Source organism: Molossus molossus, unplaced genomic scaffold (genome assembly GCF_014108415.1).
Source record: "Molossus molossus isolate mMolMol1 unplaced genomic scaffold, mMolMol1.p scaffold_m16_p_5, whole genome shotgun sequence".
Classification (NCBI taxonomy): Eukaryota; Metazoa; Chordata; class Mammalia; order Chiroptera; family Molossidae; genus Molossus; species Molossus molossus.
The window spans coordinates 17,945,002-17,965,126 of record NW_023425388.1 but is presented as its reverse complement, the minus strand read 5'-3'; positions in this window follow the sequence as shown (position 1 = coordinate 17,965,126).

Here is a 20,125-nt window from a genome sequence, read left to right as displayed (position 1 = left end):
GTAAAATAGTAGTTGATTTCAATTACCTGCAAATACACACATAGATGTCCTCCTTAATGAAAAACATAGTTCACATAAAATCGCCAAGTATGTGTACAAGATTCAATGACTGACCTGCCTGAAGAAGGACAATTGTTTCTGTGCGAAACTAGAGCAGAGTTTCCTCTTTATCTGTCTGAACTTTTGCTTATTTCCTGATACTCACAGCAGGAAGCATCGCTTAGTTCATATTAACAGTTGGGGCTTCATTCAGCGAAGAAAGGATTTTAACATTCCATGGCACATTATCCCATAGTTTGACTTAACACAGAAACTGTGATTCAAATAAAAGAAAAATAAACAGAGGTTTACAGCCAAGTTTACCTAAAGTAAATGTAAAATACTCAAACATACTCTATTAAAAAGTCAACAGTATTGTGAGGTATTTTTCCCCCTCTAGAGAACTATAATGCCATTGTCTTTATTCTATTTATGATAAATTGTTCACATGAATTTTCATTAGTGGATTCAAATTAGTTTTTATTCTCTGGAACATTAGTTTGAAATCAGAAATTTAACGAAAGATTCTTATATGCAAATATAAAACAATTACGAAGAAGCAAAATGAGTATGTCTTGAAATATGCTAATAACAGCAGAATGAAGGCTGAATCTATCATAGTTATAGCGGTTTGACGGAAACATGCCCAAAATTCTCCTGTTTTATCATATGGAAATTAGAGATTATCAGAAAGTGATCAAGAGATCCACTTCCTTTAAAAACAAAACAAAACAAAAAAGTCGAGCTAGTGCCATCAGGAACAATACATAGCTTTAATGGTACAAAAATTTACAAGATTGCATTTTACACTGAGTGTTTTAATACTGAGAATGTTGAATGAATAGTTTCTAAGTTATTTTGTTACAAAAATAATAAAATCCCAGTTCTGACTGCATTGATAGCGTCATTTTCAGGTTTCCGTAGCCTTCCTTGAAGTGGCTGGACCCGAGGGCCTGAGGATGCAGAGAGAGCAGGTGCAAGGCAGACAACCCTGATGATAGGAGAAACCCAGATGACACCCAGGGACTTAACTCCTCAGTTGAGATATCACCTAGCGATAAATTCCATATTTGTTTCTTCTTCTCCTTTCCTTAAAGATTAAATATCACTTTCCAGTAATAACATTTTATGCTGTTAAAGAACAAAAACCAACCAAATACATTTGAAGATCTAAATGGCTTTATTAATCAGTTCATGAACTGAGCGGCATCCCATCTAGCAACTGAGAGTGTGCTCTGGAGGGGATATACGAAGTGAAAAGTTTCATAGGTAGAAGGGTGTGGCAGCTGAGTTATCATCATATGAAAATAAAGGATTATTTTTATTCCAGGTTATCTTCTTTTGAGGTGAGGGGAGAGAGAGATGACGGGTTCTATCAGGCAGACTGCCGTACTAGTATTGATCAGGAACACTTAGCCTGCATGCTTAACATTCCACTCCTGGGAGGTTAGGTATTCAGTTTTGGTTTGGTGACTCAATTTGGGCCTGATTTTCTGTTCTTATTTTTAAAACAAAATTAATTAAAACTTGAATTTATAGTAGAGATGGTCTTGCCAGAGAAATTCTTCGTAAAGAAATACAGCAAGAAATGCTTGTCTGTAAATTTGAAATTCTAAAATTTAGATAAAAATAAAAGTAGCCATACCTGGCAATTTTATTGATTGATTGATTTTGTAGGGAATTAGAATAAGGCACCCCAAGATATGCCTTTGTGACATGTAGATTATTTGGAGCTAAAGGCTATGAGACCCTGCAGGCTTACTATAAATTCTTATCTCTGAAAGAATGTAAATTAGGGGACTTGCCCATAATAAAAGCCATCGGCCAGAAATAACTTTTTATTACCTATCTACAGGGAAGGTCAACCCTCTAGCTACTGAACATCTGCTCTCCTCCTTTTCCTGGGAGTGCTTGTCCTCTCCTCTGAAGCCCCAAGGTGCCTTACCCCATTTTTAGCTTAGAACATCCTATACACCTCATTTTCCCTTTTTGTCTCTGCACCCCTTGTCTATATGGGGTCTTTGTCTCATGTAAGTGGAGTTCTCGTACATAAGTATGTAATTAAATTTGCTTGTTTTCTCTGGTTAATCTGTTTCACGTAGGTGTAATTATTAGACCAGCAGAAAAAACCTAGAAGAGTAAAGTTTCTTCATCCCGCAACAATTTCCTATAAATAACTACTTAAAAATGAATAAGAATGATTCATTAATTTTACCCTAAATTTATTTCATCTAATACTATGCATCAGTGACAGAGGACCATATTGCTATGTGAAATCAACACATGCAGACACACACACACACACACACACACACACACACAGTCAAAGAGATAGATCTCACACAAATAAACTTGTGGAACAAAAGCCACACACTAAATCATGCAGACTGTGAGCTGAATCATATACATTCCTAAAATGGATACAGCTGTTCTGTTAAGAGTATTCAGTTTGGTGGTAACTTTATCATGTAAGGATTGGTGAAAATAAGTAAAACATTTACCTATTTATGGAACTAAAGAATGTTGCTTTGATATTAAAATTGACTATTTGTAAGTAAAAGTCAGTAATGGCACTCTTAATTAAGAACTATAGTGAGGAATATGCAGAAATAGAGTAAAAACTATATAAAATCTTATGCAGTGACCTCAACATTCATGAGCATGGAAAAGAAATATCCTATAATTTTCAACTGAAATTCTGGGAAGACAGGGTGTCAAATATGGAGAAGATACCAAGCAGGACAAAAAGAGTTAAAAAAAAGAAATACAATTGATAAAACTACTTCTTTGTTGTTAATCCTCACCCGTGGATATTTTCCCCATTGATTTCTTTGAGAGTGTGAAGGAGAGAGGGAGAAAGAGAAGGAGAGAGAGAAAGAGAGGGAGAGGGGGGGATTGTGAGGGCGGAGGTCAAACCTGCAACCCAGGTATGTGCCTTTAACTGAAAATCGAACCCATGACCCTTTGGTACATGGGCTGATGCTCAATTCACTAAGCCATACCAGCCGGGCGATGAACTTTTAAAATCTGTATCGGACTCACACATCTTCTCTTCTGTATTATTTTCCAGATGGTCTCTGCCCTCAACTATTTAAATGTCATAGAATATATCCTAGTGAGTCTGCATTTCCCACAGCTCAGTAATCACCCCATTGCTCTTTAACTGTCTGTTTATGCTCTTTTAAGGAATAATCAAAGGGATTATGTGCGGAAGAGACGAGAGCATTTATGAAGGCTTTCACATGATTTATACATATGAAATGCAAACAAACTCTTCAATCCTGCCAGACTACTGTGGGATGTTATTTTATAAAAGTTGATGAAAACGGCGACACTCAAAAATATTGCGAGAAGATGAAATACAGGCTACCTGTGAAGTTCCCGTTGCCATGTCTACCCACTCTGTCCACATAAGCGTGGAACTGAGAAGTTATTTGGTGTATAAAAAGACACATCTGTTTGATATCATGTGGTCCTCGTCTTTGATTAAACACTTCCCTCCACATTTGATGAAGAACATAGGGAATCGCTGTTACTTAAGTGCCTTTCATTTGTCCTGCACTGGAGGCTGATTCCTGCTAGGAAGATTAGCTCCGCATGAGGGGCTTCACTTGCATAGGGGGAGCCATAAATCCATCAAAACTCATAAAAGAGACCGATGGCCTCCTAATTAAGCTTGAATTTATAGTAGAGATGGTCTTGCCAGGGAAATTCTTCGTGTAGAAATAGAGCAAGAAATGCTTTTTTTTTTTTTTTTTTTAATTAAGAGGTTGTTAAGTTTATTTTGAAGACATAACATGAGGATATAAGAAACATGCATGTAGTTACTATATTAATTATTTTACAAGCTGGTAGCAAAGACATGACTTTGCACACATGAAAATGTGGGTCATTGGACAAGTTTAAAACTTGTTTATAAAAATGTTGGTGCAAAGGGGATGCAAATGATGAATGGGAAGTGCTACTACTGATGGGATATGGATGTCAGTGTAGATGCCTTGGGACTGCACCGATTATTGAGGCTCTTTTTCCAAGAATAAAATATTTATTTTAAACAAAGATGAAGCAGGATATCCACAGCAGTATTTTTTAAACTTTTGCCTCATTGTTATTTTTATTACCAGAAGTATTCTGAAATAGACTTATTTCCATTTCACTTTTCCTTGAAGTCTAATATAATGCTCAACCATAAAAAATAATCAATAATAGAAGTTAAAAAAACCCAAAGTTTTGTATAACTAAATATTGGCTGCATTACCCTACATCCTACATTAAATATCAGCTCACAGATGTGTAGTTAACTTAAATTTTAATTTTTTTTTAAATCCACACCCAAGGACATGTTTTTACTGCTTTTAGAGAGAAGGAAAGGGGGGTGGAGAGGGAGGAACATTGATATATGAGAGAAATATCGATTGCATGCACTCCCACCATGATCGGGGATCGAACCCACAACCCAGATATTGCCCTGACTAGCAACCCTTTAGAGCATGGGTGATGCTCAAACCAACTGAGCCACACCGCTCAGGGCTGAAATTTGTGACGTGTCATAAACTTAAACGCCTTAGAAATAAATCGACATATATTATTTAAGCTCTAAAAGAAAAAGGGATAAAAAAAAATCCACTGGTATAGTATTTTTAAAAATCTGATTTGTACCCTTTGGCCAGTTTATTTGTAGTGACTGTCATCAAACACCCTCTAAATTCTCCCACCTATAATTAACAGTACAAGTATTTATGTAAACAGAGAAAGAAAAATCAGGTTCAAATTAGTATCATAGAAAATTATTATAGTAAACTGATCCTGCAGCTTAACTATTTACCCTTGAATATTTTGGAAAGCTTACCTTAGGTTAAATCAAGTTAATCTAGTATAGGGCACCCAAAAGCAATTTCCTTAACTATGAATTTCCTGTGGTTATTAGAATAGACAAGGTCATGAGTAACTAAAATCACTGAAGGGGAATTTTTCAGCATGTCTGTTTAGAGAGATTTCAGTATGTCATTCTTTTATTTTAAATATTCATTTTATAACACAATATTTCTAATTGTTACTGAACTATTATTCAATTTGAAAAAATATCCAAACATTTATAAATTTTAGTATTGTATATTTGTAAATGTTTCTGTTTTTTTTGGAGAAATTTGTGCTAAATATCTTTTTTAAAGATACATTTTAATGTTTTTGAAACTAATTTTGTAAAAGTTACTCATTTTAGCAATGACTTTAAAATAAGCATCACCTTATTTAGCAAGAGAATATTGTAACTTATTTAAAAGAAAACAAGGTGTTTCTATGTAAATTCAGGACAACTCAGTCATCAGATTGAATTCCTTAAATACATACAATTTTTGGTTGTAATTTTACCTTTATGAATCTGGGGGGCTATGAAAGAGACGAATGCAATAGTGTCAGTGTTGAATCAAAATAAATAACGTCAGAGGAAATTGAAAATAATCTGAAGCACATAAGCCCATTTAAGCCAGTTATCTACTTATTCATGGTTTGGCGGGTGATAGTTTATAGTGAGTTTGGTTAATTAAAGGACACAGTAACCTACATTAAACATTTTCTACATTTTGCTGTGCTTTGAGCTATAAAGAAAAACATATTTTTGCATGCCTAAGAAAGGTAATGCAACCTAATTGCTCCCCTGAGAGAAGACTGATTATTTGAGAGAGTTGCATATGTTTAAACTCTTCAAAAGTGAAGGTACATTGGTCAACTTCAACACATAATTTGAAAAAGAAAAATGGAAATTGTACATATTAAAGAAGACCAATTAAATCTGTCAGTGGCAAAATCACTGATTTTATTGCTGTGAATCTGACCAACACAGCTTCTTGTACAGCAGTACACTACAGTTGCATTATAGAGATAAGCAAAACCTTTGATCATCTATTTATTTCTCAGACGGAATTTGAATTTTCATTTTTATAATCTGATCATAAGACATGAACCAGAAACATTTTGCAATTTAGAAGGATAACTTGTCAAATACAACCATTAATATTTTAAGCTTGATCATACCAACAGCTTTTATCATAAATCATTTTTAGTGTCATTGATTCATATTTATTTGAATGTGTTGTTAGCATTAACTGGTATTGAGTATACAGGGGTATGCATACTTGTCTTGGTCTGTATGTATGTGTGATGGGGGACGTCTTGGTCTAGAAAAGATAATTTATCATTACTCTTGATTAAAACACACTCATCATAAATCTGTGCATAATCTGCTGTATTAAAATTAGATATTTTAATTATATAGCAAGAACCTAGAAAATCATCCACACCCACATAGATCTGAGACCTTGGAGTGGATTTTAGGATAACAATAACTTAAGTTTCAAAGGAAGAAATTCAGATTATGTTACATAAATATATCATCACCTGATTTTTTATTCTATCTCATTCATTTATTCAATGTCATTTGACAGTAATTAAGTACTAGTTTGATATTTTTATTATTTATTTTTGTAAATCTCTTCTCTAATATGAAATGCCAGAAAAGTATTTGATATAAGGAGAATATATGAAAATATAAATGAGACATCTCATAGTCATTGACGCTTATTTGTGTAATAAGATCTCAGTATAATCAATTGAAACAATATTTTCAATCTTCTTTACTTATTTCTGAACCTTCATAGGGTAAACTTTTTAACTGAATTGAAATGTTGCCACTTTTTAGTACCAAGAGTCTTAATACAGGTTGTCTTTTATATTTTCTCCTACAGACCACACTGAATGCCTAGTTTTTAATTTTCGCTGTTGGCTTTCAGAAGCATGTCCTTGGGAAAGACACTTGTGTTAATCTCCAGTCACTGCACGGGAATTTAATAGTCAGTGTGCTTCTAGTCGCTCTTTGCCAAATAACCAAAATAGTAACACTACCCTTGAACTCTAAAAGAAAGGCAATAAAATTATTAGTACGGCAGCAAGAAACACTCCATAATTTTTAGCAATGTGAACAAAGAAATATACAGGGCGGGGTGGGGGAGTAGGTTTTCAGTTGTTTGTCTAGAAAAGAATACAATCGTTGATAAATAAGAATACAAGACTAAACTGTTTCACATACTCACAACTTACTTTTGTCAGGCCCTGTATATATGAATGTGAAAATGTACTTTTGGATTCAACATCTTAAAATCTATGGCAGAAGAATAGGGTGACTGCTACTTATAGAACTAGTGTGAATTCCCCAATACTGTTCTTGTTCTACAGACCTGGTTTTGTTGGTGTCTGTCTGTCTGTCTGTATCTATTTTTGTCTATCTACCCACTTATCTATCATCTACCTGACTATCTATCACCTATCTAATCTTTATTATTCTCAAAATAACAGGCAAGAAGGAGAAGTTTTTTAATAAACAAAAATTACAGAGTTATACTCTGAGTCTAAATACTAGCTGTGTCCGTTTCAAACACTGTGAGTTGAGCAAGTCACATGGACTTTCGTGAATCAGTTTCCTTGTATCACCATGGTTTCAAAGGACATTGTAATAGTGCTTGCCCTATGTAGTTTGGGAGAGGGGATTATAAATTATTTCACATAATAAAAGTATCGGCATAAGAGGGAGTAAATTTAGCTATCTATGAATAATAGGCATTCAGTATTTATAATATGCCAAATCTTGATTTAAGCACTTCATGGTTAATTTGCTTTTCACGATTGCACTAGCACTGACAAACAACAAAGAAGAGTGACTTTCGCGACATCACACAGCTAAGTACAGCTGAGTTTTAGAACCAGGTAGTCTGGCTTTAAAGCCAGGGCTCCTAGCATTCTTTCTACACAGAACTGGAATGTCCGCTTCATGCCTTCATTAAAGTCACAATAGTGCTGTTAAGTAATTCTGTGCTCTTTAACAGCTAAGGTGGCACATGCCATAGTTCAGACTTGTCCTGAGTGTCCGTGTTGCTCTTCGCTGTCATGTATATGGTCTTCTCAGTCTTTGCCCATGGAAGCCCAGACCTGCTATATTCAATGTTCAAGAGGGCTCTGCTTAGCCCAGCTGGTGGGGCTCAGTGGTTGAGCAGTGACCCATGCATCAAGAGGTCACCGGTTCAATTTCAGGTCAGGGCACATGCCCAGGTTGTGGGCCTGATCTCCGGGGAGGGGCATGCAGGTGGCAGCCAATTGATGTTCTCTCTCATCAATGTTTCAATCTCTCTCTCCCTCTCTCTTCCTCTTTCTCTAAAATCAAAAAAGAAATATTTTTTTTTAAAAAGAGGGCTCCGCTTACGAGGTTATTCTTTGAAACGAGTGTGATCGTCCTCCTCATCCTGAAGGTGTAGAAAGAGGAAATGCAAATATCACTGGACAGGGAGAATAGTTCCTGCTCCCAGACGGAGCTGGACTCTGACTGCCCTTGTCATACTGTCAGGCCAATTTCTGTTAAATCTTTGCACGTTGTCTCTGGGGCAGTGTGTCTGTTCGGGATAGCTCGCTGCCTTCACCGGGGTACAGGAACCTTGCCTCGGGCACAGAGGTCGAAAGTTAGTCAAGTTCAAATGTAGTAACTTTCAACAATTTTGCAAATGTATTTTTCTCATTAGCCAGTACTTTCGGGACAATATTGATTTTTAATGCTGGCCGTTTGTCTGGGTTATCATGCTGTCTTACATTTGTGCTTGGTATAAATTTTCGCAGTGATCTTTTTATATTGCAAACATGATTCTCATTTTCATTTGTCAGATACGTCACTTCATGGTTTTTAGGGAACGAAGATAAGGTATGAACACCATAACATACTAGCACTTTAAGGAACTACCACTCCTTACAATTGTAAATTAACTCTTCCCATACACACCCTTCAAATCTACATGACTAATCAGAGCTCGCTGCATTTTCCTGAATGGAACCTGCCCAGTCTTACTTTAAATTGTTCATATACTTCTCCTTACCTTGTATTACTATTTATCTATCTTTACTTGTTAACTTTTTATTATTTAGAACACTTTATGTAGATTGCTTATTATTCTTGTCTGCATTTAAAATTTAAGTGTTTTTATCAATCTATATAAAAGTTTAAATAAGATATTGGGAATACATATTTTTACATTTGCAGCAAATACGTTTTATCAGTTATTTTGCCTTTTGTCCCCCTTACTTTTCATGAAACAATTATATTTAATTTTATTAAGTCAAAGTTTAGAATGTTGTCATTTTTTTCCAACTTACAAATGTGATATAAAATCATGGAAAATGATTTTGATGTATAGTTACAATTTTTTAGTGATCTAAAAATGCTGAATTTGTTTTTCTATCATATAATTTTAATGTAGTTATACATTATATAAATTGTATTTCTAAATGAGTGGTGTAAAAGGTAAATGTTTTATTTTATTTTTCCAATGGCTAACTGATATCCCACACTAATGTTTCATTACTCTTATCTTTATCACCCTTCAATATCACATATTCTTCACAATATATTTTAACCTTAACTTTTAAAGTTATTATTTGATCTCAAATTTATTGAGTCATGTATGAATGAGGTATATCCAGTAGAGATAATACACTTAATAATAATGATATTAGGTACTTATTGATGTTTTTAAAAGATTTCACATTATTTTACTTATTTCTACTAACAGTCCTATGAGGTAACAGGGAAATATTTAATCTTACTCATTGTGATGCTGAATTGACTGAGTTAATTGACCTGTTTCAAACCCAATATTTTGTATGTTTGTACCCGGAGCCAGCTACCATGGCCTTCAGAGGGGTCTAGTCACCCCTCTTTGCACCTTTCCTGCTTCCTAATAAGAGTCATGTGAATAGATTGTCCTGACAATAATTTATTTTATTTCTAATAGCCAAATATTAATCCAACAAATAAGAAAATTCTTACACTTTAGTTTCCCTGTGGGCTGCAGAGGGAAGTCCTTATTCATTTGCATACTGTGGCATTTTTTATTAGTTTAGAATAAAGTAACTAGAATATGACTTTTATTCCACAGGACAGTAAATACATAAATGTTCACATATCATATGATTAATAATGTTTTGTGTTTTATAATCCTCACCCGAGGGTATTTTTCCATTGATTTTTTTAGATAGAGTGGGAGGGAGGGAGGGAGGGAGGGAGGAGGAACATGATGGGAGAGAGACACATAGATTGGTTGCCTCCTGCACAACCCCAACCAGGGCCAAGGATCAAACCTGCAACCGAGGCACGTGCCCTTGACCAGAATTGAGCTTGAGACTTTTTGGTCCACAGGCCAACGTTCTAACCGCTGAGTCAAACCAGCCAGGGCATATGATTAATAATGTTGATTTCAAAAGCCATTGTTAACCTGTTCTGATAAACCTGAGTTGTTGCTATGGAGCAGAAAAAACAGCACTCAATAAAGCAAGCTTTCCAATTTGCCTTAATTTTAGTAAAACACAACTTAATTTGGTCTCACTATATTACTTATCTTCTTTTATAATATTTAATTTTCTTTAAAAATGTTCACTTTGTTTTTTCTTGTACTTTCATTTGAAAAACAATCTTATTTTTGTTGGTATTTCAATTTTACCTAAATAATTATGTGTTAAAAAGAAGTTCATAATATGTACTTTTACATTTTTCTAATAAATGCCATGTATTTACCTCTGCCAAGGTCTCGGAAAATGTCAAATATTAACTTTACCATTGCTGATAATAGATGTTCAAACTGCTGAAGTACAACATTCGTGAAAACATTGCATCATGTTTTATCGTCGATGGGTATTTTATCGAACATTTAAATTATTCCTGAAGGCAAAAATACAAAGCAAGCTTGTTTCTCAATATCACATTTAAAATATTATTCATTGTCAACTGGGAAATTAAAGGACCTTAAAATGTATGCACGGCAATGTTCCTTTCTGGTAACAGTATGCTGTTTTTCTCTTGGCATTTCATTCCTTAGTGATCCCTTTCACGACTGTGAGGACTGCACTTAAAGGGTTTGAAAGGATCTCCTATGATCACCTAATCAAACACTCCGAGAAGTCCTTGCAAGACTTCTGTGATGTTAGCCTCGTTCTCAAGGAAGGGAAATGTATTAGTTCAACCCATTTAAAAAGGAACTTGCTGTTAGAGTGCTTTTCTCTCATGGTGCATTTTCATCCCTTCGCCGTGGCCACAGCCTTTCTGTACCTCGGTCGCTGGTAGAACTGGGAAAGAGCGGACTAAGCCGATGCTGCCTTTTTAGTAACTTTGCATGGATAAGGCAAGAGCTGCCACAAAACCATCACAACTGTTTTTTTGCAGACGTAATAGTAGTCATGTTTCCCCCTAACACAACCTTTTCAATCTTATTTCTTGTCTCCTGATACGTTCCCAAACCCATCTGGAAATTGTGATAACATAATGCACTTGGGCTCTGGGGATTTTATAAAAGGTTTTAAGCCAGGCTTTCTCATATAGAAGTAATGCAGCAAATGAAAATGACAAATCTCACCCCTTCAGTCTTTAGCAGTGCCCAGAAATTCTGTGAGAATAGAATTCAAGGTTAAAAATAAGGTTTGATATCAAGCAGGACGTCTTCTGGTCTTAATCAGAGGCAGAGACTTTCGGTAGCCCACACGCATATTCTGTGGTTAAATTTATAATGTACCTACTCAGGTGAGGCTAAAGCTAGCTGGGTCATGACCCTGGAATCAGTGTCAGGTTAGCAGGCCTGTTCAGTACTATGGCAATATCTCACTGTCCATGACCCGTACACCTCACTTTGCCCGGGCTTGAGATCCTCTTTCCATCAGCTCTTCAATTGTCTCTGCTGAACTTGACCTCTACGTTGGCTAATTCAAATTTCACCTGATCCTTCCTTCCTCTGAATCATATTCAGATCTTGATCATTATTTACCCCAAATCTGGTGGAAGACAATAGATGTGTAAAGATACAAAATATCTGTCTGCAAAAGTAGTTGTGTGTTCAAAACTAATCAGAAATGACATGAGACAAGCAGGTCAGTGAGTAGATGCCAGGGCTCTGGAAGGTGACATGATGATCAACCTCAATGATCAATAGCAGTTTCAGTAGAATTAGAAAGCCATGCCGTTGACTGTTTCTTCCCCTTGAAAGTTCTTGTTCCTCATATTGGAGGAACTACTTAAGGGCTAACACTGTGACATTAGTGGAATGCAAGAAAACACTAGTTCCTCTCTTAACTACCTCATCACCTTGACTCATCTGAGTCATGCTAACCAATTGCCCCTTACACATTCGTCTGAACTCGTTGATTCAAGAGGCAGGGACCATACCAGTACCAGAAACCAAAGCAAAGCAAAGTTTTAATTAGTATATCAGCGTGTCAGATGAAAACATTAAACATTAGTAAAAAGGGACCTTAAAATTGAGAAAACTTCCTCAAAAGAGACTACTCTTTACTTTGTGCTGAATTTTGATGAAAATCATGGGTAAAAATTAGTAAATTGAAATAAAAAGATCACAACAGATGATTCACTCTGAGAAGCAGAATGTGTGGCCTAAGGGCAATAATTAATGTTACATTTTCTTCTTTGATAATGTTTTATCTTCTATCTTAGCCTTTTAATAATGGCATAAAATGATTTCTAACGTTTTAATCATTGATAAAACATTGTGTATAGTTAATAAAAATTTCAAACTTATAAGCATATATCTAAGGTACTTAATTCATTGTAAATACATTTCATAGATATTTATTCAATCATTTGTTTATTTAATAATTATTTTGTGTGTATACTATGTAGTAGAAAATTGAAATATAATATGTATGATCAGTAAAGGTAGAAAGGTAGATAGCTAGATATTTAAAAACTGATGGATAGTTGATACTATATAATATATGCATGGACATAAGTATCAATAGCAAATTCTTGTAACAAAAAAAGGGAAATCTATTTTAATATCCTATTTGCATAGGATCCAACTCAGAAATACATTTTTATTTATTTATTTTTCTTTATTATTTATTTTTAGAGAGAGAGGAAGGGAGAGGGAGAGATAGATAGAAACATCAATGAGAGAGAACATCGATTGGCCGCCTCCTGCATGCCCCCCACTGCGGGTTTGGCCCACAACCTGGGCATGTGCCCTGACTGGGAATCAAACCAGTGACCTCTTGGTTCATGGGTCAATGCTCAACCACTGAGCCACAATGGCCAGGCAGAAATACATTTTTAAAACATTGAATAACAATTGTAATAGAAAAATAAAATTTAAAAAAATAAATACATTTTCAAATGGGACTTATGTTGCACTTATGGTTAGGTTATAGAAAACTATGGATAACTTTCACTCCTTCACAAAAACATCCTTTACAGAAACAACAAGATATCTCTATATTGAAAAAGAAATTATACCTCTGTTCAAAGCCGTTATAAGGAACTAGGGACATAAAAAAATCTGAAAGAATTAAGTTGTACTGAGAGATGCCCTTTGTAGGTGGTCAGGGGACAGGGGCCAATTTTATATACAGGTCCAGTTGCTAAGTTTGAGATCAGAACATATATGGGATACACGTAGCCTGACAAAGATAGCATTTGGGCAAAATAGCCACATTTTTACCAACTCTTGACTGTTTGTTGGATCCTAATTTGAACAAACCCAAAATTCACAGTTAATCCTTTTAACGAGTAATCTTTTTAGAAGATTTTCTGAGTAAGCAGAAGTTGGGATTTGGAATGGAAAATGAAAAGCAATCATGTGTTCTCATAGTAGGGCACTATCAGAAACCCATGATCTTGGTGTCTCCTTGTATCATAGTATCTCCTTATATCATAGTATCTCAAACTTAATCATCTTGCAATTTGATTGTTTCATGACATCATGTTCTACAATCTTGCAGCCTTTCAGTTTTGAAGTCTCACATTCTTACATGCAACAATATCAAAACCTTGTAACATTGTGGATTCCAAAGTAATCAAAATAGCAAATCACAGATATAGAAAAATAAGCAAAATTCATTTAGGATAAATATAAAGAACACAACTCAATTTAAAAATAAATACAGCCTGGCCAGTGTGGCTCAGTGGATTGAGCTTCATCCCATGGACTGGGAGGTCCCAGTTCGATTCCCAGCCAGGGCACATGCCCAGATGGTGGGCTCAGTCCTCAGTGAGGGGAGTGCAGGAGGCAGCCGATCGATATTTCTCTCTCACATCAATGTTTCTCCCTCCCTCCCTTCCTCTCTCTCTAAAAAAAAAAGAATCAATAAAAACATATTTAAAAACAAATAATAAAGTGTACTTTCATTTCCTAAAGATGAATATTGTAATCTCAAAAGAATTTACCAAAAACACACAAACGCATACTGTATATTCATGCATATATAGTTACATATTTTGAGGATAGATATTTCATATAAGGATACATAATGTGTGTATATTCTAAACCTGAGCAATAAAATGACCTGAGATCATGACACCTCAATGAGCACATTTGTGAGTTTCTAAATATTTTTGTTCATTCAAGGGACAAAGATCTCCTTGCAATAATGGCGGATCAAAGTTCTGGGACAGCAAAAGTATAAGTTAAACTTGAAAATATTGTTCCATTTGAAAGCAAAAAAATTGCTCAGCAAATGATGGAGAATTGTCAAAGGAAAAAGATACCCTCTGGAACCACCATTGACTAAGCCAGAAATGATTTTACCATGAATGTAAATAATGAATCCAGTAGATTATAATTCACTACATAAATGGAAAGGCATTAGTCCATTAAGAAATAAATAGAAAACTTAATAACAAGTATATGTATCTGGCTTCCAGCTATTCCACACAGTTTATAAGAGAGAAATTTTGCAGAAAATTACTTAAACAATTGATCAAACTAAAAATAATTCATAATAGTCATTTCACCCAGAGGTAAGTTGTTCTCCTGAGCTATCGACTTCTGTAGGGTGGAGGAGACCAATGCTCCTATCGCACAACCCAAAGGAACACCCCACACAACAAAGACTATCTGGCCAAAAAGAGCATCAGAGCAGAGCAAGGAAAACATGAAAAAATCTAGTATGGATGTGGGGATAGCAGGGGTAGCTAATAGGTCGTTGAGCATGGGTGAAAGAAATGAAATATCAGTAATAGAACTGTACACAAGCCCAAGCAGAGGACAATAAAGGGTGCATTTAGAGGCAGAGGAGTTGCAGAATAAAGGGCATATTTGAGATGAATCTGCAGAATTTAAAGACTGACGCCTGAGGATACGATGGACAAGAATGATGTCTTCAAGGGCTTCAGTTGGAAAGTAACTGGTTATGCCCTAGATGGATTACTAAATTTCAGAAAAGAGAAGAATCCTGGCAAGAGAAATAAATAGGTCACTATGGGCCATATTTGACTTGTGCTTCTTGTGGGATGATAATTTAACTATGTATTGTGTTTAAATATACATCTGTTTGGATCTGAGAGGGCCTTAAAATTTGAATATATCATAACTATATTGGGAAGCATGACAATGACTAAGATCACAGAAAACAGAAATATTTCTTTTCAGCAAGAAGAAGGCAGGGAGTGGCAAAATGTTTTCCCTAAATTCAATTTAATTATAATTTTCAGCCAAATCAGTCATCCTGTATCTTGATAGATATGGGGGTGAGAGGCGAGAGAAGCAAATCTTAGGAACACTGCTCATTCTAGCCATGACCTCACTGAGGAGGTATTTCTAAATATTTCAGTCATAAATATACATAAGCACAATATCTATACACAGGTAATAAAGAGATGGTGATTCTCTATTCACTACATCCAGAAATAAACTATTTATACATATTTTCAATAAGAATCACCTGAGAGCCTTGGGAATACTCTTCTGCTCTCTCTTTTGTAATTAAATATGCAAAACTTGTTTCTCTTGGTCGCAGGGATTTTTTACTCTTTGCCATTTTGTGACATTTTGAAAATAGTATATCACATAGAAAAGGCATGAGCTGCCCTTTAGAAAACAATGGCACAAAATGCTTATGTTTTCAAGGCTGAACAAATGACTTGTAATGGATGAAATCTGTTCTAAACAAAGCAAATGTATCGTAAGTCACAAAACAGTAATCTAATTAGTTTGGGGATGGTTCATTTTTGAGAACATTTTTTTTTTTCTTTTCATAAATGCCACTTTCACTTAAAGTATGAGAGCTTTACAATACAAAAGTCTTAAGTAATTTGTGCATTATCTGGAGCTCATTCAGGATGTATCTTTTTTTCCAAGAGTCAGAGCCTAGGACAGGCCTCTCTGATGGAAAAACAACGTAGACTTTCCTTTTATAATTTAAAAGTAATAATTTATTTATTAAGTATATAATAGTTCAGGGGACAGAGACATTCGCAAGGGTGTTTTTGGATTTAGAGTAAACACTGGGTTTCTTTTGACCCAATTTATCTTCTCTACAATGTGGATCTGGATGTTAAGTATTCTATAGGCTTACAAACTAGAACATAAATGTTGTATTAGGGTAAAATGAGATAAAGTATGTAAAACACTTGGATTAGATGTTACTTTTGGTATTGTCACAGCTTCCACAGTTTGAAAAATTATCATCCTAGCTAGTGTGAAAACCAATTACAGCAATATTTGATTTAATCTCTTGCTCAATTGTAATGCTCACACCATAATCCGATTTACAGAATGATGTGTTTTGTCAGTAAATTATAGTTTTAGATATGAAGGTGTTTAAAGTTAAAATATATTTAGCGCTTGACACACTATATCTTTGTGCATTTCCAAGTACCTTGAAATGGGATTATTTGTATGTACCTGAATCCTAGAGTTAATGAAACCAAGTATTTTTGACACAACTCACGATTTAACTCAAAGCGTCTTTTGAATATGAGCCATTATTTAGCCAAAGTGTACTGTTTCAATTAAGGGTAGGTTGATACAGAATTAGTATACTGTTTTCTATACTTTGAGGACAAATACCACTGATCATGATTCATAAGTTGTAAGCTATTTGTCTCTCATGGACCGTATCTGACCACACACATATCAGTGACCTCTTGCTACTGTATATAAATGCCTAGGGTACCATGCCTGTAAAATTCTTTTCCCTAGGCTACATTTTAAACAGATTATTAATACAACTTTCACTGTCTCTTATATAATTTAAATTATATGTAAAACTATTTTCTAACACTATTCCTGCATTGAGAACTGGGCTGTATCCCCAAAAATTTCACAGTAAGAAAAACTTTATATTGTTTAATTGGATTTTGAATGAAATGGGATCAATCCATACATTATTATTCCTCCATACATTATTATTCCTCCATACATTATTTTTCCATGTTAGCCATTGTTGAATAAATATGCTCAAATTTTGGTGAATTCCACTAAATTGGAATAGTAGTTAGTTAGCATTTTGTAAAGACTTGTCATTCACACAGTACTTTTATATGGCTGAGTAAAATTCTAAAAAAATAGTTCTAAAATATATGTTGTATTCCAGATGCTATGATGAATTTATTTGATGTCGATTTTGTTTTACAGATAGTTTGGAAAAGCATTACTGGTATATATTATAGATGGATCTTGAGACACTGAAGATTTGGGGTACTTGCACTTTATAACTGATAAGTGGAAGATTTAAGTTGTAAAATTTGAATTCTTCAAATGTTGAAGAAGTAATACTGTAAGAAGTATTATTGTAACTTTGTAATGCTACATTCTAATGATCTTAGTAATAGTGTCTTTGTGAGATAGGTATTAATTTATAAATAAAATAATTAAATGCATCAACTCTTAACAAGAAGCAAGTGATTCAAATCTCCATTGTTTCTCTCTTCCTTCCATCCCAAAGTTTGATGTTTATGTAATTTGTGGTAGTTTTCAGCTACATTTCCTTATTATTTATATCACGATTTATACAATATGTATTTATTTGTAACTTTTAAATTCTAATTTTATTTTAGAAAAGGTGAAAGGTATTATCACCCATTCCCTCATGTGGTCATTCTTTCTTCTTTTTTTAATTCCCATTGATTTCCATTTTAATTCCCATTGATTCCCATTTTTTTAATTTCCATTGATTTTTAGAGAGACTGGAAGGGAGAGAGAGAGAAAAAATATTGATGTGAGAGAGACACATCCATTAGTTGATGTGAGAGAGACACATCCATTAGTTGATGTGAGAGAGACACATCCATTAGTTGATGTGAGAGAGACACATCCATTAGTTGACTCCCACACAACCCCGACTGGGGCTGGGGATGAAACCCACAATGCAGGTACATGCCCTTGATGGGAAATCGAGCCCGCCACCCTTTGGTCAGTGGACCAGCCGCTGAGCCAAACCGGCCAGGACTCAGCTCTCTTCTTGTATGATATTTTTATATTTATGAATAATTATATTCTCTTCTATAGCAAAACCTGTTTTCTGGGTCTCAGCTATAGGTGATTTAAAAAAAAAATAATAATAATTTTATTTACATTATTATACCAGTACATATATAATTCACTACAAGGTTAAAGGTATATTACTCTACTATTGCAATGCCTGGACCACTCAAATAAAACATTCTTAGCATGGTAGATGATGCTGGTCAGATTTTAGTATTTTTGAAATAGTATATTTTGTGCCATTCCCCCACCCTTCTTTTTTCCTCTCAAAGCCTGTTTTACTATTTTTAACTTTGTTTCCTAAAATTTTACAAATGTATCAACATGGGTCTATAATTTATTCATATCAGCACTTACTGCACAACGGCTATGACCTTCAAATTCAGGAATGTTTCTTCAGTTATATCTTTGCTGATTTTTTTCTTCTAGGTTTTCAATTTTTTATAGGATCCACATTATTTAGAACATCTTATCTCTCTATTATTTTTTTTCATATCTCTTACCTTATGTTTTTGTTACTCTTATGTCTAGCTGCTACTTTAAGTATTTCAACAATATTTTAATTTCTAAAATTTCTATATGCATACGTGTATGTGTGTGTGTGTGTGTGTGTGTGTGTGTGCACGCGCGCATATTCTTAATATTATAGTCTATTGTCCTTAGTGGCTCTGGAATTTAACTATTCCAGCTAAAATTCTAGCTCTGCCTCTACCTATAAACCTAGATTTGTGCAATTTCTTTGACTTGGGCTTGTACTTTAATTTCAATATTTTTATAAAAAAGTAGATAAAACAGTAACTATTTGATAAATAACTATTTACTCATCATTATATAAATCACTTAGAATCACATCCTGGAGAATGTTCCTGTGCACTTGAAAAGAATGTGTGTTCTGCTGCTTTGGGTATGAATGTTCTGTACATATCTCTGTTAGGTCCTTTTAATCTGAAGTATAGTTTAAGCTCAGTATTTCTTTGTTAATTTTCTGTATGGATAATCTATCCATACTTGAAAGTGGATATTGAAGTCCTCTACTAATATTATATTGTTGTCTTCTTTCCCCATTTAATCTACTATTATTTGCCTAGTATACTTAGATTCTCTAATGTTGGAGATATATATATATATAGCATGAAATACTTTTTTTTTTTCCATCCCTTCAATTTGAGCCTATGTATGTTCTTAATGTTGAGATTCCCATAGGAAGTATGTATTGGGTCTTGTTATTTTGTTCATTTAGTCATTTTATGCCTTTTGATTTGAGAAAATTATCCAGTTATTTTTTAAATGATTGTTGATTGGTAAGGACTTACTGATGCCACCTTATTTTTTCTGGCTATTTTGTAATTACTTTGTTTCATTTTTCCTCTCTTCCTTTATAGTTGAATTGAGTTTCTTCTTTTTATCTTTTGTGTATCAACTGTATACTTTTGCTTTGTGGTTATAAGGTCTACGTAAAACATATTGCAGATATAATAGTCTGTTTTAAGCTGATAATAACTTTGATTACATACAAACACTCTACCATTTTACTTGCTTCTCATATATTTTATAATTTTGATGTCACAATTTACCTCTTTTTATGTTGTGTATCCATTAAGAAATTATTAATGCTATTGTTTTTTGTTTTGTTTTGTTTTTAAATCCTCACCTGATGATATTTTTCCATTTATCTTTAGACAGAGTCAGAGGGAGGGGTAGAGAGAGAGAAAAAAATATTGATGTGAGAGAGACACATTGACTAGTTGCCTCCTGCATGACCCCAACCAGGGCCAGGGACAGAACCTCAA